Genomic DNA, 27,511 nt, shown 5'->3' with positions numbered 1-27,511 from the left:
AAAAAAAAAAAAAGGAAAACCTGAAACAACTGTCCATGAATAGGATTAGTTCAATAAATGATGGTATATCTATTCAGTAAAATAATAATAGGGCTGTTGAAAATAATGAAGCTAAAACTATAAGTACTAATAGGAAAATACTTCAAAGATACAGTGTAAGAGGCATAAGAGTAAGATAGTATTTAAAGAAAAGTGGAATTTAATTTTCATTTAAATAATAACATCAATATATGACTATAAAGAAATGAGAAAAACTGAAGCTTTTAACAGTGATTATCTCTGGGAGTAGAATTATAGGAAATGTTTGCTTTATGTTGTATATATTTCTGTAGTGTAGCTAGCATGTATTCTGTTTGTTATAAGAAAAAAATTTTAACTTTAGAATTTTTTTTTTTTGAAAGAGTCTCACTTTGTTGAGGGCAGAGTGTTATGGTATAATACCTCACAGAAAACTCAAACTCTTGTCTCAAGAGATCCTCTTGCCACAGCCTCCCAAGTAGCTGGGACTACAGATGCCCAAAAGAACACCAAGCTAATTTTTCTATTTTTAGTAGAGATAGTGTCTCACTCTTGCTCAGCATGGTCTCGAACTCCTAAACTCAAGGGATCCACCTATCTGGATCTCCCAGAGTGCTAGGATTATAGGGATGAGCTGCTATGCCCAGCCCTAACTCTACAATTCTTAACACTATAAATATTAGGCCTAGACTAAGGTGGAAAAATGCTAGTTAACTCCTGGCAAATTTCTGGGCTGCGAGCCCTCAACAAAATAAAGTTAAGTCTGATTCACTCCCAAGATAGATAGGAAAGTACTTACTGAAGGAAGTAAGTACTTGCTTGACTAACTCCCTGAGAAACTGAGTAGGAGGTACCAACTGTCCCCAGACTGACCTTTAAGAAATACTAGGTGGGATATAACCCCAGCGAGAATGGCCCACATCACAAAATTTCAAAACTGCAGATGTTGGTGTGGATGTGGAGAGAAGGGAACACTTTTACACTGCTGGTAGGACTACAAACTAATACAACGTTTTTGGAAGGAAGTATGGAGAAACCTCAAAGAATTCAAGCTAGACCTCCCATTTGATCCTGCAATCCCATTACTGGGCATCTATCCAGAAGGAAAAAAATCCTTTTCTCGTAAGGACACTTGCACTAGACTGTTTGTTGCAGTTCAATTTACAATCGCCAAAATGTGGGAACAGTGTAAATGCCCACCAACCCAGGAGTGGATTAACAAGGTGTGGTATATGTACACCATGGAATACTACTCAGCCATTAAAAAAATGAAGACTACAGCCTTTGTATTAACCTGGATGGAAGTGGATCACATTTTTCTTAGTAAAGCATCACAAGAATGGAGAAGCATGAATCCTACATACACAATTTTGATATGAGGACAATTAATGACATGGTGGGGGTAGGGGAAAGGGAGAGCAGAGAAGGGAAGGAGGGAGGGAGTGGGGTCTTGGTGTGTGCCACACCTTTTAGGGGCAAGACACTAGTGTAAGAGGGACTTTACCTAACAAATGCAATCAGTATAACCTGGTTCCTTGTACCCTTAATGAATTCCCAACAATTCAAAAAAAAAAAAATAAAGAAGAAATAGTCAGTGGGAAAGTACTGAAACAAAGATGTATGAGTAACTGCAAAATTCTGCTTTTGTACAATGCTTGTTAACCTACCCAAATGCACCTGGGCAGCCTGCATCCAACCAGGATGCAGACCAAGCCTTAAAAATCCGACCGCTGGCTTAGCGCCTGTGGCTCAAGCGGCTGAGGCGCCAGCCATATACACCTAACGTGGCGGGTTTGAATCCCCAGCCCCAGGCCCACCAAACAACAATGATGGCTGCAACCAAAAAATGGCCAGGCGTTGTGGCGGGCGCCTGTGGTCCCAGCTACTTGGGAGGCTGAGGCAGGAGACTCGCTTGAGCACAGGAGTTGGAGGTTGCTGTGAGCTTGATGCCACGGCACTCTACCCAGGGGGACAGCTTGAGGCTCCGTCTAAAAAAAAAAAAATCTGACCGCTGAAGCACTTGAGGCTGCTCTCAGAAACCCCATGTTGTGGGCGGTGCCTGTGGCTAAAAGGAATAGGGTGCCGGCCTCATATACTGGAGGTGGCAGGTTCAAACCCAGCCTTGGCCGAAAACTGCAAAAAAAAAAAAAAAAAAAGCCCCATGCTGGGACACGGAGGCAGTCATCAGCTGGCTCTTTAATAAAAGGACTCCTCTTTAAATTTGACTTGTCTGGCGGTATGGTCTTTGAGAGACTCCGGGGAATAATAATAAATAACCACCAAAAGGTAAAGATTATTTGTATCTACATATTTACTGGCAATTTCAATCTTTTGTATATATTTGAATTGTTTCAAATTGTCTCTGGTAACTTTCCTAATCTATTGAGAGAGATATTATTTTAAAAGATATTTTTTAAAAAGTAACAGTAAATATCTTTTTTAGTGGGACATGGTAGGTTCTTATTCTCCCCGTTTTCTGGATTTTTCATATTTCCAAATGTGTGCATATATTGGAACATGTATTATAGCATGTTATTCTATTACGTGGGTTGTGTAACATGCTGTTTTGCCCTGCCCAATATTACTTCCTTTAGGCACTTGTTCTTCTCTATGCCATTTAATCTTAAATCAATCTATTCTCTCTCACAGAATTTTATTTTGAAACAGACACACCCTGGGAGGAAAAGTGATCCTAGCTGAGTCATTTGATTGACTTCCCAAGGATAAAATCTCTGAGACTGCACTGGTTCCTGTTCTCCCCAGGAACTCATCACTCATCTTTTATTGTGACAGTAGCTGCTCATCAGAACCTCAAATAAATTCTTCCTTATTGCTTAGAGTCCTAGATTCCCATTTCTTTCTTTCTTTCTTTTTTTTTTTTTTTCTTGAGACAGTCTCACTATGTTGCCCCTTGGTAGAATGCTGTGACATCACAGCTCACAGCAACCTCAAACTCTTGGACTTAAGTGATTCTCTTGCCTCAGCTTCCCAAGTAGTGGTATTTTTTTGTTGTTATAATTGCTGCAGTGGTATTTTTTTGTTGTTATAATTGTCATTGTTGTTTAGCAGGCCCAGGCTGGGTTCAAACCTGCCAGCCCTGGTATATGTGGCCAGCGGCCTAACCACTAAGCTATGGGTGCTGAGCCTAGACTCCCATTTCTTTTTCTTTTTCTTTTTTTTTTAAAGCAATCTTCCTCTGTCCCCCAGGCTAGAGTGCTGTGGCATCAGCCTAGCTCACAGCAACCTCAAACTCCTGGGGTCCAGTCATCCTCTTGCCTCAACCTTCCAAGTAGTTGGAATTACAAGTACCTGCTTAATAGTTGGCTAATTTTTCTATTTTTAATAGAGATGGTCTCACTCTTGTTCAGGCTGGTTTCAGACTCCTGGGCTCAAGGAGTCCTTCCACCTTGCCTTCCCAGAGGGTAGGATTACGGGTGTGAGCCACCACACCCAGCCAGTTTCCCTTGCTTTTGATGTCTTCATCAGGTTTTGGTATCAAGGTAATGCTGGCCTCATAAAATAAATTAAAATAGTTCTTCTTTTTCTATTTTGTAATATTTATCTGATAGAAGTTATGTAAAATTGACATTTATTCCTGAAATGATGGTGGGATTATCACCAAAATAATTTTTTGTGTGTGTGAAGGTTAAATTATGGATTGGGTTTTTTAAATAATTATAGAACTATCCACATGTTTACTTCATCTTGGGTCAGTTTTTGTTGTATTTTACTAGGAATTTTCCCATTTATCCAAATTTCCTACTTTTAGTATAAAATTCTTTATATTTATCTTTTACCGTCTGTAGGGTATTTTGTGAAATTCTCTTTTTATTTTTTTTGAGACAGAGTTTTATTATGTCACCTTCAGTAGAGTGCTGTGGCGTCACAGCTCGTAGCAACCTCAAGCTCTTGGGCTCAAGCGATTCTCTTGTCTCAGCCTCCCAAGTAGTTGTGTCTTTTCATTCTTGATATCAATTATTGGTTTTTTACTTTTTGTTTCTTTATCCTTTTTTCTAGGTATTTCTAGGCTTGATTTTCTTTTTTATTGTTTTATGTTTCATCACTCTTTTGCTTTTTATAATATCTTTTTTTATAATTTGATTTTTTTGAGATGGATCCTTAGATTGGTTATTCAAAAGTATATTTCTCAATTTCTAAACGTGAAGATTTTTCATTTACCTTTGTTTTGGATTTGTAGCTTAATCCAAATATGGTCTGAAAACATACTCTGTGTGAATGCAATCCATTCAAAAAAATTAAGACTTGTTATTTTGACCCAGCACATGATCATATTTATTAATGTTCCCTGTGTTTTTTTAATCTGTATAATTATGTTCTATACAGATATATAGTAGGTCAAGTTTGTTTATTGTGTTGTTCACAACTTTTATATACTTATTGGGGGTTTTTGTTTGTTTGTTTGTTTGCTTATTCCATCAGTTACTGGCAAAAGTGTATGAAACTCTCCAGTAAGGTGGGTTTGTCTGTTTTCCTTGTAACTCTCACAATTTTTGTGCTCTCTCTTTCTCTGGTGCCCCTTATGTTGACAGTACTATACAAACAGCTCAGTAAGTTTTCAAAAGCTTGGTGTAGATATGTGGTGGTGTCTTGCTGAGTGGTGTTTGTTGTTACATGTTTTGTATGATGACAGCTCTGATGGTGAGTCCAGAAAAAGAGTTCCAAAATTGCTTTGAAGGGTGGACTAGGTGCTGGTGTTGGTGCATAGCTTCCCAAGGGGTGACAGTAGTGATATTCAGCAATAAGGTGTATAGCACTTTTTCTAAGATAAACTTAATTGTCCATCCGGGGGGGGGGGTGTAGGAAAAGCAGTCTTGCAGTTTCTCAGCTCATTCCCTGCTCAGCTACATAGGAATGGACCTTGGTCTTCCCTTCCTGGGAAATAGATCCCTCATAGCCTATGCTGGGCTCATTGCCTTGTGAGAAGATAATCTTTTTCTATCCCAGGCTTGATGTCTCTGCCTTTATTCTGTTTACATGCCTGTGTCAGTGGCTCTGAGGGACAGCTCCCAGGGGGGCCTTGTGGGTTCTTCTCCTGCAGCAGGAAGCAAGGTTCATGTAGTCACTTGGTCAGCTGTATAGCAGATCCTCTGGCCATGGTGGGGACAGTGCATTGCAAGGGCCTGGATCTAGTACACAGACACTTTCTCTCCTCTTGCTTTGTGTATGTTTATTCTCAGTGACCTCAAGTCATGTATGATCTCTTCCTTGGGAGGCCCTCATCTGCCTTGGCCACAGTCATAGTCCATATTGTGTCACAGCTTGACGCCCAGTGAACAGTAAGACTATCTTCAGGTTACTTGCATACAAATTACATATTTATATGAAAATTATACACATACATATCTGTGTATTCATATTCAGTTGAACTACTTTTCTTTGAACCACAGAACACAGTGTTTATTTGTTGTACAGAACTAGATTGTGCAACAGAGTTTTCTGTATTCTGGATTTTTCTGATTTTACCTCCATTTGAGTAGTTTCTTAAAGCTTTCTGAATGTACTTTTAAGCCCAGATATTTCATCAGAGAATATCTTTTTTCCCTCTTTTTTTTTTTTCTGAGACAGAGCCTCAAGCTGTCATCCTGGGTAGAGTGCCATGGCATCTCAGCTCACAGCAACCTCCAACTCCTGGGCTCAAGCGAGTCTCTTGCCTCCGCCTCCCAAGTAGCTGGGACCACAGGTGCCCGCCACAACGCCCGGCTATTTTTTGGTTGCAGCCGTCATTGTTGTTTGGCGGGTCTGGGCTGGGGATGCGAACCCGCCACCTTAGGTGTACGTGGCTGGCGCCTTAGCCGGTTGAGCTATAGGCGCCGAGCCTTTTTTTCCCTCTTTTAAGAGACCAAGACACAGTGTAAAAATTTTTCTGAGGACATACCTGAGCTTAAAAATGTAGAACAGGGTGTTAAGAAATAGGACGAGACCCATTTGGGACAGTTTGAGAATAAAGGTAATTGCAATGATTGAAACACATCAGACATGTTTAAATCCACATATACCTCACTCCGCAAAAAAAAAAAAAGAAAAGAAAAGAAAAATTCCTTATAGGTCATTGTTGCAGAATGCTAGTAAACCAACTAATTATTTAGAAAACTGATTAAGGAAAAGAATCAGGTATTTATTCTGTGTTTCCTATAGACATTCTGCTACTAAGCAACCAAACAGTATATGAGAGGAAATTATTTTTGAGAGAAGTGTTCCAGCTAGTAAGCAAAGAGGAAATAATTAAATTTGAGTATCACTCATTTGCAGTCTTTAAGTATAGTGTTTGCACATAATAGGCACTTGATAAATATATGTTGACTTGATTTAGACCTATATTTAACGGTCATAAGATTTTTTTTTTTTTTTTGCAGTTTTTGACCAGGGCCAGGTTTGAACACATCACCTCCAGTATATGGGGCCAGTGCCCTACTCCTTTGAGCCAAAGGCGCTGCCCTGTCATAAGATTTTTAAAAGAAATTTATTAAACCATCTGTAATAGAAAGTATCTGCCATTCTTTTCTTAATTTTAAATTGATGAAAGAGTCTGAGTTAGTGCACGTTCTGAAAGGGCGTGCAAAAGTATAGAACAAGTTCCTTACATGATTAGTCAAGCTACCTGGCTTCAAAAAAGTTTTATTTTTGTCTCTACAATTGGTAAATTGCATGGCCTATTTCTGATGGGCTCAGATCAGTTCTGATCAACGTGTTTAGCCAGGTTAAGTCAATAGATTCCTAAATAAATCAACTTGTTTGGGCAAAACAAATGACTCTATTGTGACAGGAGGCAAGCAGAAACTTCCCTAGCAACTTTTCCATGGATATGACACATAACGTCCAAAGATTCTACTCACTACTTCAGGAAGCAGCACTGTTGTACCAGCCACAGAGCACGTTGAAGTTTACACAAATTTAGGAATCTGTGTCATACTGTTTGACTCAGTACTGAGTAATGAACAGATTAATATAACATAGAGAACGTCCAGTCTTAATCTCTAATCTGTCTCTAGTTTTGGTTAAACTATTGAGAGCTCTGGAAAGAAAAGAGATGCTGTCTTACCTGGCATGTGAGAGATAAATGTATGCCGTTTTTATTATCATTATTATTATTATTAGAGACAGAGTCTTACTTTATTGCCCTCAGTAGAGTGCTGTTACATCACAGCTCACAGAAACCTGCAACTCCTGGGCTTAGGCGATTCTCTTGCCTCAGCCTCCCGAGTAGCTGAGACGACAGGTGGCCGCCACAACACCGCTATTTTTTTGTTACAGTTTGGCCAGGGCCAGGTTCAAACCCACCACCCTCGGTATATGGGGCCAGTGCCCTACCACTGAGCCACAGGCATCACCCAGTGTGCCTTTATTTTTAGTAACACTCTTTTAAAAGTGCCTCAATAAGCCTGTGAGCATATGAGTTTCTGCCATATTTCTGCTACTTTCAAGTCTATTAAAAATATGGTTCCTCACGCCTGGTATTTCATAATGAATTTTCTTGGTTTGCATTGCTCAACATGTACCTGTGTAACAAGGAATCTGTGGCTCTTACAATTTACACATATTCTGAGACATTCTATACTCAGATATAGATATTTGAAATGATCACTAGGCAGCCAAAGTATTTCCTTGTATTGGAGTAGGAAATATTTAGAGGCAGTACTGTAGAAACAATTTTTAAGCACTGGTTCTGCCACTGAGAATTAAAGCTTATGCTTTCAAGCATGTAATTTTATCTCTCTGGACCTCATTTTCCTCATCTGTATAATGATGCTAATTAAGTAAGATGATGTATGAAAGGTGTCTGATTCATAGAGATGTTTAAACAATGGTTGTAATGAACCATTAAAGTTACAACATTCACTTAATGAGCATTTATTTCTTAATGTGTACTGATTTCCAGGAAAAGATAAAACACCAATCTCCTTCAAACATATTTATGCCACATATATGTATATTGAATTAGTATATATGAACAAATAGGTCAATACCTCCTACATCACTCCGAAAGTTAGAATAAAAAGTCAATATGATGACATACGTCTTCTTTTTGCCAGGATTTAAGTCATCTCAGATCCTTTGAATAGCCAAAGGGCAATTGGTGGGACCACACCTATGGTGCATCTTACAAGGGTACATGTGAAACTTATTAAATGTAGAATATAAATGTCTTAACACAATAACTAAGAAATGCCATGAAGCCTATGTTAACCAGTTTAATGAAAATATTTCAAATTGTATATAAAACCAGCATATTGTACCCCATGGCTGTATTAATTGTACACTGTGATGATTTAATTAAAAATAAAATAAGAATTGGAGCTGGTTCTCTCAAACCCTGCCATTGGTTTATCAACTAAGATGATGTAATATTTAAAATCTTTTTTGTCATTTCAAAAATGTTCACACCATCTTCACCAGCATTAGATTCCATCTCAAAAAACTATTTTCTGGGGAAAGCTGAGCAAGATTGTGGACCAGAAGACTCATTCAGCTGAGCTCTCCTAGAACAACTGGGGAAAAAGAGAGAACCCAGCCAAACCTGTTGTGGGGATTTTACCCAGAGTTCTAGTTCAAAGATCACAGTGAGGAGGTGGTGAGCTGAATACAGTATGTGATCTGGAGCAGTGGAAATCTGATGAATTAGGCAAGGGATTGTGATAGGCTAGAATTGGCTACCCTGCCCCTACAGGCCCAGGATGGGAGGAAGCCTTTCCAGAGTTTTCAGTTGTGGGGGAAGCTGTGCATTGAGTGGAAAGGTTGGAAAAGTGTACAGACTCGAACAGTATACAGCAACCAGATTTGAATACCAGTTGGAGTTGGTGTACCATAGGCCTGGTAAGTGGCAAGGCAGCCATACCAAGAAGGTATCAGTGACCAGGGGGCTGCCATTGTAGGAAAGTCAATAGAAGGTCTTAGCAGGGGCCTAAACAGCGCCATCTTCATTCCACCTGCCCATATCAGAACTCTACTCTTGGGATCGGCTGAGGGACTTCTGCAACCCATGGGAACTGGAGTTGGGGCACTGTGAGACCTACCCCCGAAGGATTCTTGTGAGCTTTAAAATCCCAACCTGGCAGGATTTGAATGCTAAGGAAACAATCAGGGGTACTAAGGCAACTAAGTTCAGAATAAGGACCATATAGTTGCTGGCTGTGTTCTCTGTCTACTAGAAAAACTGCAGTGCCACCTGCTGTCCCAGTGACACATTGCAACATACTGTCAACAAGAGCAAGAACTTCTGTTGGAAACAAAGGAGGCATTGAGAAGGAAAAAGGAGGGTAAGGAGGTGAACCATAAGAAAGAACACATGACAAGAAACCAACAGAAAAATTCAGGCAACATGAAAAACCAAAACAGAGGAACTCCCCCAAGGGACAGTGAGGTAGCTACTGTAGAAGACTTCACCTATAAAGAATTAATGGACTTACAGAAAGGGAATTTAAAAGATGAATGATAGGCTCGGTGCCTATAGCTCAACCGGCTAAGGCGCCAGCCACGTACACCTAAGGTGGCGGGTTCGAATCCCCAGCCCGGACCCGCCAAACAACAATGACGGCTGCAACCAAAAAATAGCCGGGCGTTGTGGCGGGCGCCTGTGGTCCCAGCTACTTGGGAGGCGGAGGCAGGAGACTCGCTTGAGCCCAGGAGTTGGAGGTTGCTGTGAGCTGTAATGCCACGGTACTCTACCCAGGGGGACAGCTTGAGGCTCTGTCTCAAAAAAAAAAAAAAAAAAGATGAATGATAAAGACAATGAAAGGAATGGACAAGGAACCAAAAGTCAGACGAGAGATATGTAGAATATACAAGGACATGGCAGAGCTTAAGGAAATGAAGGAGACAATCAGGGAATGTAAAGATGTATTAGAATGTATCAAAAATAGGTTAGACCATGGAGAAGAAAGAACTACAGAGCTAGAGGCTAAAGTATTTAGTTGACTCAGGTAGTTAAAGAGGCAGAAAAGAAGAGAGAGAAAGCAGAACATGCATTTAGAGAACTATGAGACTCCATCAAGTGTTCAAATATTTGAATAACAGGGATTCCTGTAAGGGAAGAAGATTGTCCAGAAGGAATGGTAGCCCTACTGGAGACCATCATAAATGATAACTTCCCAAGTTTTACTAAAACACACTGCTTTCAGATGGATATCAAACCCCAGGTCATTGCAAGGCAAACAGCGCCTCTCCAAAGCACATTGTAATTAATCTGTCCAAAGTCAAGATGAAAGAGAAAATTCTGCAAGCAACCAGGAGTAAGCACCAACTGACCTACAGAGGCAGAGCCATTAGGATGACAGTAGACTTTTCAACTGAAACCTTCTGAGTGAGAAGAGCATGGCCAGCCAACTTCAGCATTCTTAAAGAGAACAATTTTCATCCCAGAATTCTGTATTCTGCTAAACTAAGCTTCAAAATTGATGGAAAAATCAAATCTTTTGTGGATATACAAACACTGAGGAAATGTGCCATAATAAGACCACCTCTACAGGAAATACTTAGACCTATTCTCAACACTGACCACCACAATGGACCATTAGAAGTTAAAGGTCAAAACTTAGCTTCCTCAGTGGCATAAAGGATAAAACTACACAATGGACTTTCACAAAATATGATGAATAGAACTCCACCATGCTTAAGGATTCTCTCAATAAATGTCAATGGACTGAATTCACCACTGAAGAGGCACAGTCTGGCTGATTAGATTTTTTTTTAAAAAAAGCACAAACCATCCATATGCTCTCTCATAGAGATAACACCTAGCCTTGAAGGACAAATCAAGACTCAGAATTAAGAGATGGAAAGCAATATTTAAAGCAAATGGAAATCAGAATAAAGGAGGGTTTGCAATCTTATTTTCAGATACAAGCAGATTTAAAGCAACTAAAGTTAAGAAACACAAAGATGGACTTTTTATTCTGGTCAAAGGAACAATTCAACAAGATGACATTTCAATTTTAAATATTTATGCATCCAACTTAAATGCTCTCAGATTTATGAAACAGAACTTGAAGGGTCTGAGCAGTATGATATCCTATAATACCATAATAAGTAGGGACTTTCACACCCTTTTGACAGAACTGAACAGATCCTCTAAACAGAAACTAAACAAAGATATAATGGACTTAAATGTGACCCTAGAACAAATGGGATTAATAGACATATACAGAACATACCATCTCAACAAAACCTAGGTGTTACTGCATGGTTTAGTGAATGTTTTCAGCATACTGTTGAGACCTACTGCTTAAAAGATTTCTTTCATCACACCTGTAATCCTAGCACTCTAGGGGGCCAAGGCAGGAGGATTGCCTGAGCTTATAGGTTCAAGACCAGCCTGAGCAAGTTTGAGACCCCCCATCTTTAAATATAGCTAGGTGTTGTGGTGGACACCTATAGTCTGAGCTACTTGGGAGGCTGAGACAAGAGAATAGCTTGAGCCCAAGAGTTTGAGGTTGCTGTGAGCTTTGTTGTTCCATTTATAGAGCACAGGGAAGGTAGATTTAACATAATTATTATGTCCTCTAGTATTTGGGGGATGGCCAATGAACATTAGCTTCAACTTAAAGTCACCAGCTACATTACCCCCTAACAACAGAGTCAGCTTGTCCTTTGAAGCTTTGAAGCCACGTATTGAATTCTCTCCAGCTAAGAAAGTCCTAGATGACATCTTTCAGTAGAAGGCTATTGTTTAGCATAGCCACCTTCACCAATTATCTTCACTTGATCTGGTCAACTTTCTGCAGCTTCCATATCAGCACTTGATGTTCTTTTGCACTTTTATGTTATGGGGATGGCTTCTTTCTTAAACTTCACGAGCCAACTTCTGCCCATTTCAAACTTTTCTCCTATAGTTTCCTCCCCTCTCTCAGTCCTCATAGAATTTTTTTTTTTTTTTTTTTTGACAGAGCTTCAAGCTGTCCCCCTGGGCAGAGTGCCGTGGCATTACAGCTCACAGCAACCTCCAACTCCTGGGCTCAAGCGAGTCTCCTGCCTCCGCCTCCCAAGTAGCTGGGACTACAGGCGCCCGCCACAACGCCCGGCCATTTTTTGGTTGCAGCCGTCATTGTTGTTTGGCGGGTCCGGGCTGGGGATTCGAACCCGCCACCTTAGGTGTACGTGGCTGGCGCCTTAGCCGGTTGAGCTATAGGCGCCGAGCCAGTCCTCATAGAATTAAAGAGAGATAGGGCCTTGCTCTGGATTAGGTTTGGGCTCAGGGGAATGTCGCAGCTGGTTTGATCTTCTGTCCAGACTGCAAAAACTTTCTCAACATTAGCAATAAAGCTGTTTTGCTTTCTTATTCATGTGTTCACTGGAGCAGCATTTTTATTTTCCATCAGAAACTATTCCTTGGCATTCACAATATGATTGTTTGGCCCAAGAGACCTAGCTTTTGGTCTGTCTTGGCTTTTGATATTGCTTCCTCACTAAACTTCGTCACTTGTAGCTTTTGATTTAAATGTTACTTTCCCATCATAAGGTGAGTAATTTGCTTAATTTCAATATTGTTGTGTCTCAGGGAAGAGGTAAGGCCTGAGGAGAGGCAGAGAGAGGCATGCCTGGTTAGTGGAGCAGTTAGAACACATACAACATTTGTCAGTTAAGTTTGCCATATTATTTGAGTGTTGTTCATGGTGCCCCAAAATAATTACAATAGTAACATCAAATAGCGCTGACCACAGATTACCAAAACAGAATAATAATAATAAAATGGGAATTACCAAATTTGATGTGGAGATATGATATAAGCATGTGAGGTTAGTAAACATGCTGCTGAGAGACTTGCTTTGTTCAGGGACACCATAAATCTCTAATTTGTAAAAATGCCATATTTGTGAAGTGAATTGCAGCGAAGTGCAATATAGCCAGGTATGCTAAGATTAACATATGACATGTTAAATAGTCAAAGAACAGACAAGATTATGATTACAGTCAATATATTTGACAATACTAAAATATTTCTCTTTAACCCCCAAAATACCCAAAGTTGTACCCAAAGTTACAAGACAAATGACAAGTTAGAACAATTATTTTTAAAATCCAACAAAGACTAATCTTACTATAAAGAGAATTTTTAGAAACTGGTAAGAAAAATGGGCAAAAAAAATATATATATAGACAGACAGAACTCTGAAAAAGAGATGTAGGTAGTAGACAACAAATGAGTGATGGTGCACTCAACTCTTTTTTTTTGTTTGTTTGTTTGTTGAGATAGATTCTCACTCTGTCACCCTGGATAGAATGCAGTGATGGTGCATTCAACTCTTTTTTTTTTTTTTTGAGACAGATTCTCACTCTGTCACCCTGGATAGAATGCCATGGCCTCATCATAGTTTGCAGCAACCTTGAACTCTTGGGTTCAAGAGATCCTCCTGCCTCAGTCTCCCTAGTATAAGGACTACAGACACTGGCCACAATGTCTGGCTAATTTTTCTATTTTTAGTAGAGAGGGGGTCTCTCTCTTGCTCAGAGTGATCTCAAAGTCCTGAGCTTGAGCAATCTGACCACCTCAGCCTCCCAGAATGCTAGGGTTACAGGTATGAGCCACTGTACCTGGCCTACACTCAACTCTTAATTATAGAAATGCAATTAAAGCAAAATATGATTCATATTTATAAGGTTGGCAAAAATAAAGTTTGATAACACTCAGTATTATCAAAAGGAAGGGAAAACATGGCTTCATACATTATTGGTGGAAGTATAAATGACATATCTTTTTGAGACAAAATAATTTATTAACTTTTTTTTTTTTTTTTTTTTTTTTTTTAGAGACAGAGTCTCATTCTATTGCCCTCGGTAGAGTGCAGTGGCATCAGAGCTCACAGCAACCTCCAGCTCTTGGCCTTTGCCTCAGCCTCCCGAGTAGCTGGAACTATAGGCGCCTGCCACGCCTGGCTGTTTTTTTTTTTTTTTTGGTTGCAGTTTGGCTGGGGCTGGATTTGAACCCACCACCCTTGGTATATGGGGCTGGCGCCCTACTCACTGAGCCACAAACACCGCCCCAACTTTTTTTTTTTTTTTTTGAGATAGTCTCACTTTGTCACCCTCAGTAGAGTGCTATGGTGTCATAGCTCACAGCACCCTCAAACTTTTTGGGGTCAAATTATTCTCTTGCCTCAGCCTCCCAAATAACTGGGACTGCAGGCACCCACAACAATTCCTGGCTATCTTTAGAAACAGAGTCTTGGTTTGGCCCAGGCTGGCCTTGAACTCCTGAGCTCAAGCAATCCACAGACCTCAGCCTCCCGGAGTGCCAGGATTACAGGCATGAGCCACTGTGCCCAGCCAAAATTATTAATATTTAAAATGTATTCTTGGCTTTATAAAAAAATTATTGATGCCAGTAATTTGTAAAATTCTTTCTGAAATGGAGCATTTGAATGCAAATTTGTCAACCATGTGCTCTGTAACTAAACCAATGTAGATAAAGTCTGAGCCTTAGGATTTGAAATGGAGAAGGAAAAAAGCTGGCTTACAAGTAGCTTTAAACTGGGGTACTTCATTGAGGTCCAATCATAACTCCATATGAATATTCATATACATGATTCTGCCAATCATGAGAAAAATGCATGTAAATGCTGCCTGGAGATGTGGAAACACCATAAAGCTTAGAGCGAGACCCAACTGTAAGCACATCTTATCTATAGCATTTGCTTGTATGGGACTTGTGTAAGACATTTTCATTAATATTTGTAAGATAAATAGAACCACTTCTGTTTCACAGAATTGTGGTGAGGACCAAATGAGATAACATATACATTTATAAAGCTTCTATGGTGTTACCTGGAAAATAGTATATACTCAGTAAATAACAACTATTATTTTATTATTAGCCCCCAATCTTGGCTATTAACCCATTTTAAAATGCTGTCTTGTGTATCATTTAATTGTGTTGTGGAGAAAATGAAGCCATTTGAACTAGTAATGACTCTATTGTGGTCTGAATGTTCATATTTCTCCGAAATTCATATATTGAAACCTAATCTATAATGCAATAATTTTGTTTTGTTTTGTAGACAGAGTCTGGTTCCATCTCCCTGTGTAGAGTGCCATGGTGTTGTCATAGCTCACAGCAACCTCAAACTCCAGGGCTCAAGAGATCCTCTTGTCTCAGCCTCCCAAATAGTTGGGATTACAGACGCCACCACAACACCCAGCTGGTTTTTCTATTTTTAGTAAAGATGGTCTCACTTTTGGTCAGGCTAGAATGCAATAGTATGAGAAGGTGGAGCCTTTGATGTTCTACACTTGTGAATGGGATTAGTGCCCTTATAAAAGAGGCTTGAGGGAGCTCTTGTCTTTCACCATGTAGGGACACACAGAAAGTGCCATTATGAAGAACAGGCCTTCACTACATACGGAATCTGCAGGCGCCTTGATCTTGAACTTCTCACCCTCCAGAATTGTGAGCAAAAATTTCTGTTGTTTAAAAAGTAGTCTTTTTGTCTTGTCCGCCGACATTCCATCCAGACTGAGGAAGACCCAGAACCTTCAGGGCCACATGAGCCACGGCCACAGTCTTATCAGCAAGCACCAGAAGCACCCATGAGGCCAGGGTAACACTGGTGGCATGCATCACCATAGGATCAACTTCAACAAATATCACCCAGGTTACTTTGGGAAAGTTGGTATGAGGCATTACCATTTGAAGAGGAACCAGAGCTTTTGCTCAAATGTCAACCTTGATAAATTGTGGGCATTGGTCAGTGAGCAGACATGGGTAAATGCTGCCAATACAAGACTGTAGCTGCCTTCATCATTGATGTGGTGTGATCAGGCTCCTACAAGGTTCTGAGGAAGGGAAAGTTCCCAAAGCATCCAGTCATTGTGAAGGCCAAATTATTCAGCAAAAGAGCTGAAGAAAAGCTTAAGGGTATTGGAGGGGCTTGTGTCTTCATGGCTTGAAGCCACATGGAAGGGAGGTTCATTAAATGCTTTTTCCTTGTCTGAGAAAAAAAAAAGTACCCAGTTTAAGAAAGATATTTTGTTCTAGCAGCCTGAATGGACAAAGAAAGCTCTCCTGTCATGGACATCCATGTGCTGTTTGTTGTTTTCTTTGGTTCATACTACAATGTTCTCACTTCATGTCTTCAGTCAGCACTTTGGTACTGTTCTTAATAATGGTTAAAGTTCCTTGTTGAAGCCAAGTTGAGAGAAGGGACAGCTAATCCCAAAGAATGTCAGTTTGCTGGTGTTAGAATATGGAGATGGAATTCTAGCAGTGTCTATTCATAGCAATCCCATGGGTAACATTACATTTGTGTTTGGGAGGTTAGCTGAGAAGCTACTTATTTTTCTTTTTGAATTGAGAAAGCTCCAGGTCAAATTTGGTTTCAGTCAAATTTTTATTTATTAAAAAATATAATTGTACCTAACTTGAAATAAGAGAATCTGACACACTAGAGCCAGGTATGAAGAGTGGCTCTAGTATGAACTGGACTAGATGAACACCTAATTTTAAACTGAGTCACTTCAACAGGAAATGATGTTTGTCTCTGGAATGTGTTAATGTCTATTAATAATGTGAATAAGTGAGAGCTACATTTTCAATACATGTATTGAGTTAATTATATAAAGTTATCTTTAAACAAAAAAACAACAGAATCTCTGTTGCCCAGACTAGAGTACAATGGCATCAGCCCAGCTGACAGCAACCTCAAACTCCTGGATTCAAGTGATCCTGCTGCCTCAGCCTCCCAGGTAGCTGGGACTACAGGCACCTGCCATAAGGTCTGGCTAATTTTCCTATTTTTAGTAGAGATGGGGTCTCACTCTTGCTCAGGCTAATCTCGAACTTATATAAAGTTATCTTAACCATAGAATATCTTTTAGATCTAAAGCAGAAAGTTAATTGTTGAAGAGTTCCTAAGCAACACTTCAATGGAATAATTAGATTAATATATGAATCAATCAATATATGAATGATTATATATGAATCAGAAGGAGATGGTGAGATCAGAGTGTCAGACATTAGGAAAGCACAGCCAATACCTCTAAAGTAAATTCGTGGGCCATGCAATGAACATCTTTGGTACTGTTAGTATGTTGTATGTGGAAGAGTTTTTTGCCGCAAGTAACAGAAATCTTAAACTGTCCTAAGTGTGAACTTAGGAATCTAAGTGTAAAGGCAAGTGTTATTTCAGAGAACAGGAAGGGCGAATGGGGGACAGGCTCCAGGTACACCACACCACCACTCTGCTTTGTTTTGCTGTTGTTTCTTGGCTCTGCCCTATGTGTGCGATCCCCAGGCTGTCTTACACCATTATTACAAAAGGAGGGGAGAAGAGAGGGAAGAGAAAGGAAAGGAAAGAGCAGGAGCAGAGAGAAACAAGAACTTTCCCATCAGTTTGATTAGAGTAGGAGCAGTCGGATGCCCACTACTGCATCAATATTATTAATGGATGTGCCATGAGCTGATTGGCTTAAACTTCATCCCTGAATCAATTACCTGACAAAGGGATACAATTAGTGTTATTGGCTTAGATCAGATAGAGCCTATTTCCAATTCGGAGATGGAATCAGCTTCCCCTAATCGCATAAGCTGCATATGAACAAAAGTGGAACTCTATTAGGAAGGATAAATGGGGGCTGGGTGGGGAATGAATGCTACACAGGCAGCTAGCGGATTATATTGCTAGCTCATACTCAGTAAGCCACCTTCAGACTAGAAATAAGAATTAGGAAGTTCAGACCGGGTACAGTGGCTCATACCCATAATCCTAGCACTCTGGGAGGCCGAGCCAAGTGGATTGCCTGAGCTCCCAGGTTTGAGACCAGCCTGAGCAAGACCCCCATCTCTAAAAATAGCTGGGTAGTGTGACGGTGTCTGTAGTCCTAGGCACTTGGGAGGCTGAGGCAAGAGAATTGCGTAAGCCCAAGAGTTGGAGGTTGCTGTGAGCTATGACACCATGGGACTCTACTGAGAGTGACAAAGTGAGACTGTCTCAAAAAAAAATATGGCTCAGTGGGTGTGGCAGGTTCGAACCCAGCCTGGGCCAAACTGCAACAACAGAAAAATAGCCAAGTATTGTAGCAGGTGCCTGTAGTCCCAGCTACTCAAGAGCTGGAGGCAACAGAATTGCCTAAGCCCAAGAGCTAGAGGCTGTGAGCTGTGACACCACGGCACTCTACCAAGGGTGACAAAGTGAGACTCTGTCTCTAAAAAAAAAAAATTCCTTTAGGGTGGCGCCTGTGGCTCAAGGAGTAGGGTGCCGGCCCCATATGCCAGAGGTGGTAGGTTCAAACCCAGCCCTGGCCCCCCCCCCAAAAAAAAAATTTCCTGTGTTTTCCATGTTCTGGAATAATTTATAAAGTGTTAGGATTATCTGGTCTTTGAAGATGTGGCAGCATTCTCCCATGAAACTGTCTGGCCCAGGTGCTTTCTTGTGCAATGATTTCTTAATAATTGTCTTTATTTCTTCCATGGAAATTCATTAAATTTTCTAAATTTAATGGGACTACTTTAGTAATATGTATTTCCCTAGGAAATTACATGTTCCATCTAGATTTTCCAACTTATTTGCCTAGAGGTTAGCAAAATAGTCTCTTCTGACTTCTAAAATTTCTTTCATTTAAAAGGTTATGGCAAGGGAGTCATTCCTTATTTTATGTATTGTATTTTCTCTCTTTTATCTTCATCAATTTAATTAGTAGTTTCTCTATTTTATTAAATAGGATTTTGATTTATTAATTAGAGCAACAGTTTTTCTATTCTTCAATAGTTTTTGCTTTCATCTTTACTGTTCTTGTTTTTGTGCTTTCTTTTATTCTATACTGTTCCTTTTTAAGTGTTTGAACTGAAGGTTTAACTCATTATTCTTATCCTTTCACTTTTATTGAAAAGGTATTTAGTGTAATGAATTTTTCTCTAATCACTGTTTTAAATGCATCCCAGAAATTCTGATATGTAGTGTTTTTATTGTCTATTATTTGTTTAAAATTATGTATTTTAACTTGTATTTCTCTTCTTAGCCAAGAATTGTTTAATAAGAGGTTGGGTTGTTGTTTTTCTTTTTAATATTTCTAGGCCTACTTTGTCTGATATCAGGATTGCTACTTTTTCTCTCTTTTTATTTCCTTTTGCCCAATATACTTTTTTTGAGTCTCACTCTGTTGCCCTGGATAAAGTACCATGGGATCATCATAACTTACAGTAACCTCACACTCTTGGGCTCAGGTGACCCTCCTGCCTCAGCCTCCTGAGTAGCTGGGACTATAGGTGCCTGCAACAATGCCTGAATAATTTTTCTATTTTAGTAGAGATAGGGTCCTGGTCTTGCTGAGACTTGTCTTGAACTTGTGAGCTTAAGCAGGCTGACAGCCTTGTCCTCCCAGAGTGCTGGGATTACAGGTTTGAGCCACCGGTTCTGGCTGGCAGTTTTTTCTGGCGTCTTCATATTTGAAGGGCAGCTTGGCTAGAAATAAAGTTGGTTCATGCTTTCTTTGAGAGAATGATTTAAAAATGCTTCTCAGTTCTCTTGCTTTATGTCTTGGTTTTGAAAAATATGACACTAATTTTTTCTCCTTTGCATATTTGGTATTTTTACCTGGAGACTTTGAGGAGTTTTTCTTTATCTTTCAATTTAATAATTGTACTAGGGTGAGTCTCAGAGTTGGTCATTCATATTTTCTCAAACATCTAGACTTCAATGCATGAAGTCTTTTTTTTTTTGGCCAGGGCTGGGTTTGAACCTACCACCTCTGGCACATGGGGCCAGCACCCTACTCCTTGAGCCACAGGCGCCACCCTGAAGGAATTACCTAACCAGGAACGTTCAACTGTGACAGGAGCAAGAAACAAGCTTTATTGTTGAATAGCCTCTGAAAATTCAAAATGTATCTGTAATAGCAGCTTTTAACAAATGCACTTGAAGCTATGTCAGACCAACTCAAAGGTGCATACTTTCAACTACAATCCTATACTGTTTCCTATAATAAAAATCCAAAGTAGTGGTTTATAAGGAAAAAGATGTATCTGATTCACTGGGACAGTAAGATTATGTACCAACAGGTTTCACATTTAAGTTAACCCTACTCTCCCTGGAAGCCTGAGCGTGTACCTGTTCATACGGTGTGTGTCTGCCATTCTGTATACTCCGGGAGTGGGAACTCCAGTGTGTTTGTTTGCTAGGAAACAGCAACCTCACCCAAGACCTTCCTGTTACATTTATTAAAATTATTGGTAAATTACAATCCTGTGGTCACAGACTCAAGCCTAACTCCTGGACTCGTTTCATACCATTGGCCCTGAATAGCCTGGACAGGGGCCCTGGGGAGCATGCTCTGAGAACATCAAGCTTCTACTCCTGTGTCATTCAACCCCTACCAAGAAGCCACCCAGACTGGCAATACCTATACAATCACATTTTTTTCAGCAACACTCCTGAACCTGTCTCTGCAAATATGCCCTTTCAGATGCCATAACAGGGACTATTCTATTAATAAGTCTGTTCCATGTATTTTATGCAGTAAACTATGGTTAACAGGTTTTCCTTTTTTTTTTTTTTTGTGAGACAGAATTTCACTCTGTCACCCTCTGTAGAATGAGTGTGGAGTGCCATGGTGTCATAGCTCACTGCAACCTCAGACTCTTGGCTCAAGTGATCCTCCTACCTCAGCCTCCCAAGTAGCTGGGAAGTAGCTGGGACTACAGGCATCTGTCATAATGCCCAATTGGTTTTCTATTTTTAGTAGAGATGAGTTCTTGCTCTTGCTTGGGCTGGGCTGGAACTCCTGAGCTCAAGCAATCCACCTGTCTCGGCCTTGCAGAATGCCAGGAGTACAGGCCTGAGCCACCACGGCAGGCCAAGAGGTTGTCCTTCTGTCGATGCATCAAATCATTAAAAACCACAACCTTTCAGGCTTTAAACTAGTAAAACTCAAATCTTGATAATGAGAATTACTGTAATATATTATTTCCAGCAAACCAAATTTCTCCATGGTTTTCTTGTTTATAAAGTTTCATTAGCTCTCACATTTCAAGAATTGGAAGCCACACAGAGTGGTAGGGAAAGCCCCAACCAGTAGTCAAATCTACAATCTAATCTTCCTTCTATTTTAAAAGGCAATGTAACTTTGGGCAAATCATTTACACTACAGATTCCACATGTGTAAGATAAGAATATATAAGCTCTCTTTAAGATTGTCATGGAAGACTGAATGAGAAATTCTAATAATTTGTAAAGTGTACTATTCTGGTCTGAGGGCTATACAAAGGTAAATATCTTTTGGTTTCTATACCCATCCTTGTTCAGGATAGATCAGAAAATATTTGACTAAATAAATAAAATGATTTCCAAACTGTTCTGAGAGTTGGTGATGTCCATGTTCTAAGTTTAAAAAATGCCTAGTTTTTCTTTTGTGGTGATAGCATAGCATAGTCAGGACCAGCTACGTACCAGTACGTACCAAATATGTGTTACTGAATTTTAAGAAATGTAGTTCTCGTGGTATGCCACTATGCGTGAATAGGGGCTTAAAAAACGGGTTTTTAGTTGTCTGCAGAAACATCATTGTTAAGAGAGAAATATTGGAAACAAATGAAATGTTAAGGCTAACCCCTGTAATCCAGCACTCTGGGAGGCTGAGGCAGGTATATTGCCTGAGCACACAGGTTCAAGACCAACCTGAGTGACCAGCCTGACCCAGAGGCTCTAAAACTTAAACTAGCTGGGTATTGTGGCAGGCGCCTATACTCCCAGATACTCAGACTAAGGCAAGAGAATCACTTGAGCCCAAGAGTTAGAGTTGCTGTGAGCTATGACACCATGGCACTTTACTGAGGACAACAAAGTGAGACTCTGTCTAAAAAAAAAAAAAAAAGAAAGGAAAAGAAATGAATGAATGTTTAAGAGCAAAAGAATAATTAACCTACTCAATGCAATAATTTGCAACCATTAAAAATGATGGTGAGCACAAAAATAGAGACATAGATATTTGGAATCAAATAGAAAACCTGGAAATGAAACCAACAACTTACAGCCACCTAATCTTCAATAAATCAAACAAGAGTATCCACTGGGGGAAAGACTCCCTATTTAATAAATGGTGCTGGGAGAACTGGATATCCACATGTAAAAGACTGAAACTGGACCCGCACCTTTCTCCACTCACAAAAATTGATTCAAGATGGATAAAGGATTTAAATTTAAGGCATGAAACAATAAAAATCCTCAAAGAAAGAATAGGAAAAACACTGGAAGATATTGGCCTGGGGAAAGACTTTATGAGGAAGACTGCTTGGCAAAAGCAACAACAGCAATAATAAACAAATGGGACTTAATGAAACTGAAAAGTTTCTATATAGCCAAGGAGACAACAACCAAAGCAAATAGACAACCTACTCAATGGGAAAGGATATTTGCATACTTTGAATCAGACAAAAGTCTAATAACCAGGATCTATGCAGAACTTCAATTAATCTACAAGAAAAAAACCAACAATCCCATACATCAATGGGGAAGAGAGAGGAATAGAATGTTCTCTAAAGACAATAGACGAATGGCTACTAAGCACATGAAAAAATGCTTATCATCCCTAATTATTAGAGAAATGCAAATTAAAACCACCCTGAGATATCATCTAACCCCAGCAAGAATGACCTATATCACAAAATCTCAAAACTGCAGATGTGGAGAGAAAGGAACACTTTTACACTGCTGGTGGGACTGCAAACTAATACAACCTTTTTGGAAGGAAATATGGAGAAACCTTAAAGAACTCAACCTAGACCTCCCATTTGATCCTGCAATCCCATTACTGGGCATCTATCCAGAAGGAAAAAAAAAACTTTTATTATAAAGACACTTGTACTAGGCAGTTTATTGCAGCCCAATTTATAATCACTAAAATGTGGAAACAGCCTAAATGTCCTTCAACCCAGGAATGGATTGGTAAGCTGTGGTACATGTATACCATGGAATACTATTCAGCCATCAAAAATAATGAAGATTTTACAGCATTTATACTAACCTGGATGGAGGTGGAACACATTATTCTTAGCGAAGCATCACAGGCATGGAAGAATAAGAATCCTATGTATTGGCTCAGCACCTTTGACTCAAGTGGCTAAGGTGCCAGCCACATATACCTAAGGTGGTGGGTTTGAATCCAGCCCAGCCCGCCAAAACAACAATGACGGCTTCAACCAAAAAATAGCCGGGCGTTGTGGCAGGTGCCTATGGTCCCAGCTACTTGGGAGGCTGAGGCAGGAGACTCCCTTGAGCGCAGGAGTTGGAGGTTGCTGTGAGCTGTGATGCCACGGCACTCTACCCAGGGAGATAGCTTGAGGCTCTGTTTCAAAAAAAAAAAAAAAGAATCCTATGTATTCAACCTTGATATGAAGACATTTAATGACAATTAATGACACGGTGGGGCATAGGGGAAGGGGAGACCAGACAGAGAAGGAAGGAGGGGGTATGGGCAAGGAAAAAAAAAAAAGAAAGAAAATAGTGACTAATTCTCATATAAATTGCATTTAATTTTGACCAAAGTACATTACTTAAACATTAATTTTTAATTCAACATGTTAATATGTTGTTTATCATTTTGCATCCTCATTTATAAGTGAAATATGTTTGTAATTTCCCCTTTAACATATTTTCTCCAATTTTAATATCAGGTGTATCCAGATTAAGTAGAATGATTTTGAAGTATTTCTTTTTCTATTGTCTATAAGATTTGGCATGATCTGTTTTTTTGAAATTATCTTTTACTTTTATTTATAAATATTAGTTGTCTATTTTTTTGAGACTTTGGAAAAAACAAAATAAGAAGTTAGCTGATCAAAGTACTCTATAATAGACATACTTCTATCTGACAATGTGAATGTTACTTTCTTTGCATTATTACTATTATTATTGCTTAATATTTCATTGCAGCAATCATCTGATTTCTTTTCTGAATGTATTTATTTTCATTCATTCTTTATGAGGTTTTTGTTCTCAGTCCTTATGTTAAACATTGCTATTGTCATTAAATTTAGCCTTTTTAATTCTGTGACGGCAAAAGTGGAAACCAAATATACACATGTGTAAGTAAGAAAAATAAATTTTAAAAAATGATGGTGAGCAATTGTTACCAGCGAACATTTCACAAGTCTTTATAATAATATGGGAAGGGGTTTATGTTTTGATGTGAAGTGAAAAAGGGAGGCTCAGACTTCCTCTTTCTATTAGGGTGGAGAAAGTCACAAGCGACCAGCATCTCATCCCAACAACTAAAACAAGACAGGTAAGCTATAAAAAATTTTTTTTAAACTTACCAGAGATCTGAAGAAGAAAGAAACTAAAATGAACTAGAGTCCAGAAAGCAGCCTGCACAGAAGAGAAAACGTCTGCGTCTGCCCTTCTCCCTGGTGAAACCAAAGGGAGAGGATTCTGCCTTACTTGGTGGAGATGGTCCTGCTGAAGTGATTAGACAAGAACTTCAAAATAACTATTTTTTTTTCTTGTTGAAACACTGTATTCTCTATCAGTCCTAATTTTTCAAGCTGAGGAATAAATAATTTTGCAGCCTTTCTAAACAGCTATCACCATGAACACCCCCTTCAGAAAAGAAGGGCCCTGAGTGGCTCCTGTGGCTCACAAGGGTAGCGTGCTGACCCCATATGCCAGAGGTGGTGGGTTCAAACCCAGCCCTGGCCATAAAAGAAGGGCCCCATGACTGATTTTTGCCCAAAGCACATGACCCATTAACTTTGGGAGAATCTTTTACGTTCAACAGACTCATGTGGATTTTTAGTTCCCCAAATATGACAATTACGCCTGTTGACTTTTCCACTAATGTGGAATGTTCCTTCATCAGAGAACATTGCATCAACATTACTCATTAGTCATGATAATCCTTTTCTAACATTTGATGCACTTGAATTTTATATGTATGCTTTCATGTGAAGTCTTGTCCGCAGAATCTTCTGTACAGTAGACTTTGGAAACCTCAGCTCTAGGGATACCTGTCTTAATGACATTCTTGGACTTGCCTGAAAGGTTTCTTCTCCAGATGCTACAGTTCCTTCACTAACATGTGGCCTCCCAGACCGTGGCTTATCATAGACAGAGCCTGTTTCTTTCAATTTTTCCATCCACGAAGTGGAATTCCTGTGTGGTGCTTCTTTCTTGTCATGGGTTCTAAACCTTCTTCGGACAGCAGCAGCAGATTTTAGTTGAACCAACCAAAGAACAAAACTTTCTTTCTCTTCTAGTGAAGCTGTAGGTCAGTGATTAAAGTCAAACTATTTCAAATTGCAGAAGAACTTTATGGACACCCTGTACAGTTCTTTCCTCAGGAGTTACTGGAATCATTAGGAAATTCTCAGGAGTTAGTAGAATCATTAGCAAATTCTGCAAAACAAGATATTAATCTATCAATAAGTAAACTGGAGATAAATTAAGATCAATACTAAGTGGCCTATAAAAGGCTGTTTCCTGCATGGTTTCTCTCCCCAGTCATTGTCCATAGGACTCTGGGAAGTCGTAGGAATATGCAGGTGCAGACTCAAGGCCCAGCTTCATCTCCAACGGTGTGGAAAGGGACTGTACATCACGGGTCAGAGCCCTATGCTCCCCTATGCCACTTGGACAGAGCCTGGGTAGAGTGACCTCCTAGGATATCCACGTTGGACAAAATAACTATTTTAAAATGCTAGATGATCTAGTTAAAAAAAAAAAAAGGTTGATAATATGCTGCAAAAATAGAGTTTAGCAGAGACATGGAATCTATTCTTTTAAGAAAAGAACCAAATGGAAAAGTTAGAAATTTAAACAGTATGATATCAGAAAAGAAAATTAACCAAAGAAAAGCCAAGACTTTAACAAATTTAATAGTCACAAGTGGTTGGGTATGGCAGGTCAGAATTCAAAGGAGTGCCAACCATGTAATAAGTGATTACCGACCTTCACAGGATGCTGGAGGGTCACACATGTATGACTGGATGGAATAGGAGAACTGAGAGAGATGTGCAAAGCTTTCGGGTGTGCAAAGCCTCTTCTAAGTTCAAGGCAGCTGCCCTAGGCCTAAGGGGAGCAGGGCAGGGGAATTTTATAGAAATCCAATCCAAACACCTGTGCCTTTCAGTTCTAAATGCTGGGGGAGGGGAAAAGAGCTGAGACAAACCCTACTCACTTGAGTTGGGTTTTCGCAGAGTGGTAGGCAACTGTCTTCTCCAAAGACTGTTAACAGTGCGGCAGGACAGATAGACATCTCCAAAGTCACAGAAATCTGAGGCCAGTACTGGAAAACAAAGAGAACTCCTCAATTACCTGCAAAGTTGGCAGCCAAGCTGTAAAGCAGAGAACTCACCCGTCATTTAAAGAACCCAGCTATAAGGTACAATGAGTTATCTGGAAACTTGCCATTGCTTAGATCTCTAGCCCTGCAGAAGGGAAAATCTAAATTCCACATCAAAACATAAAGACAATGGTGAACTAGATCAAACTAAAGACCAGCAAAGCCCAGACCCAGCTCAAGTATGGAACAGATTGATTTGGCCACCAGCTCTGACACAAGAAGGGGAAAATATTCTTTATTTTTCTACAGAAAAATATTGCTTACTTCATTTTTCACTGTTTTTATACATGTCATCTAATATGCAAAGAGAGAAAAACTGGAAACAAACTAAATGTCTAGCAATAAAAGAATGATCAAATGAAATTATTTTGTGATGATTAAAAATGATGAGCAGGAGTTTATAGAAAGTATTTATGTTTTGATGCTAAATTAAAAAAGGAGGCTACAGACTTCTTCCTGTTAGGATATAGAAAGTCACAAGAGATCAATTAAAAAATACAAGACACACCAAGAAGCAAGAAAATATGACTGATGGAAAAGAAAGAAAGAAAACAGGAAAAGAAAGGAAGGGAACAGGCAGTAAGAACAGACCCAGAGATAGCCCTGATGTTGGAGTGATCAGAAAAGAACTTCAGAATCACCATTTCTAGGACAGCTTGAGCTTAGAAGTTCAAGACCAACCTGAGCAAAATTGAGACCTCCACCTCTGCTAAAAATAGAAAAACTAGCCAGGTGTTGTGGCAAGCGCCTGTAGTCCCTTCTACTTAGGAGGCTGAGGCAAGAGGATTGCTTGTGCCCTGGAGGTTGAGGTTGTTGTGAGCTGTGATGATACCATAGCACTTTACCCAGGGTGACAGAGTGAGAGTCTGTCTCAAACAAATATTTTTACAAGCTAGACAACCTCATTAAAAAAAAAGGTAGGAAATTTTAGTAGAGACAAGAATCTACCTTTTAAAAAGAGAACCAAATGGAAAAAGTTAGAAATAAGCGGTATCATGTCAGGAAAAAAAGAATTCATCAGATAGGCTTAATAACTGAACAAAGCAGGAAACAGGGATCAATGAATTTGAATATGGGAAATAGAAACTATACAACTGAGAAAAAAATAGTAAAGAAAAAACCAAAACAAAATTGAGTGTCCAAAATCCATGGAACAATATCAAATGGTCTAATATATGTGCAATTGAAGTCTCTGAAGGAGGAAGAGAGAATAGAA

The 27,511-nt window shown here is 39.5% G+C and overlaps 1 non-coding gene and 1 pseudogene across 1 annotated transcript; one reads left to right on the top strand and one right to left on the bottom strand.

Moving 5' to 3' along the window:
* Nucleotides 1-16,015, top strand: part of LOC100949369 — a 25,595-nt pseudogene extending 9,580 nt beyond the window's left edge.
* A 9,409-nt stretch (nt 16,016-25,424) lies between these two features.
* LOC111727661 lies at nt 25,425-25,628 on the bottom strand. The gene has a single exon (XR_002775156.1). It is a non-coding gene; the product is annotated as a small nucleolar RNA SNORA73 family (small nucleolar RNA).
* Nucleotides 25,629-27,511: the final 1,883 nt, after the last annotated feature.

The sequence above is a fragment of the Otolemur garnettii genome, unplaced genomic scaffold (genome assembly GCF_000181295.1).
Source record: "Otolemur garnettii isolate 467f Iridium unplaced genomic scaffold, OtoGar3 scaffold00116, whole genome shotgun sequence".
Classification (NCBI taxonomy): domain Eukaryota; kingdom Metazoa; phylum Chordata; class Mammalia; order Primates; family Galagidae; genus Otolemur; species Otolemur garnettii.
Note: the sequence above shows the minus strand (reverse complement) of the source record. Positions and strands in the feature narration are given on the sequence as shown.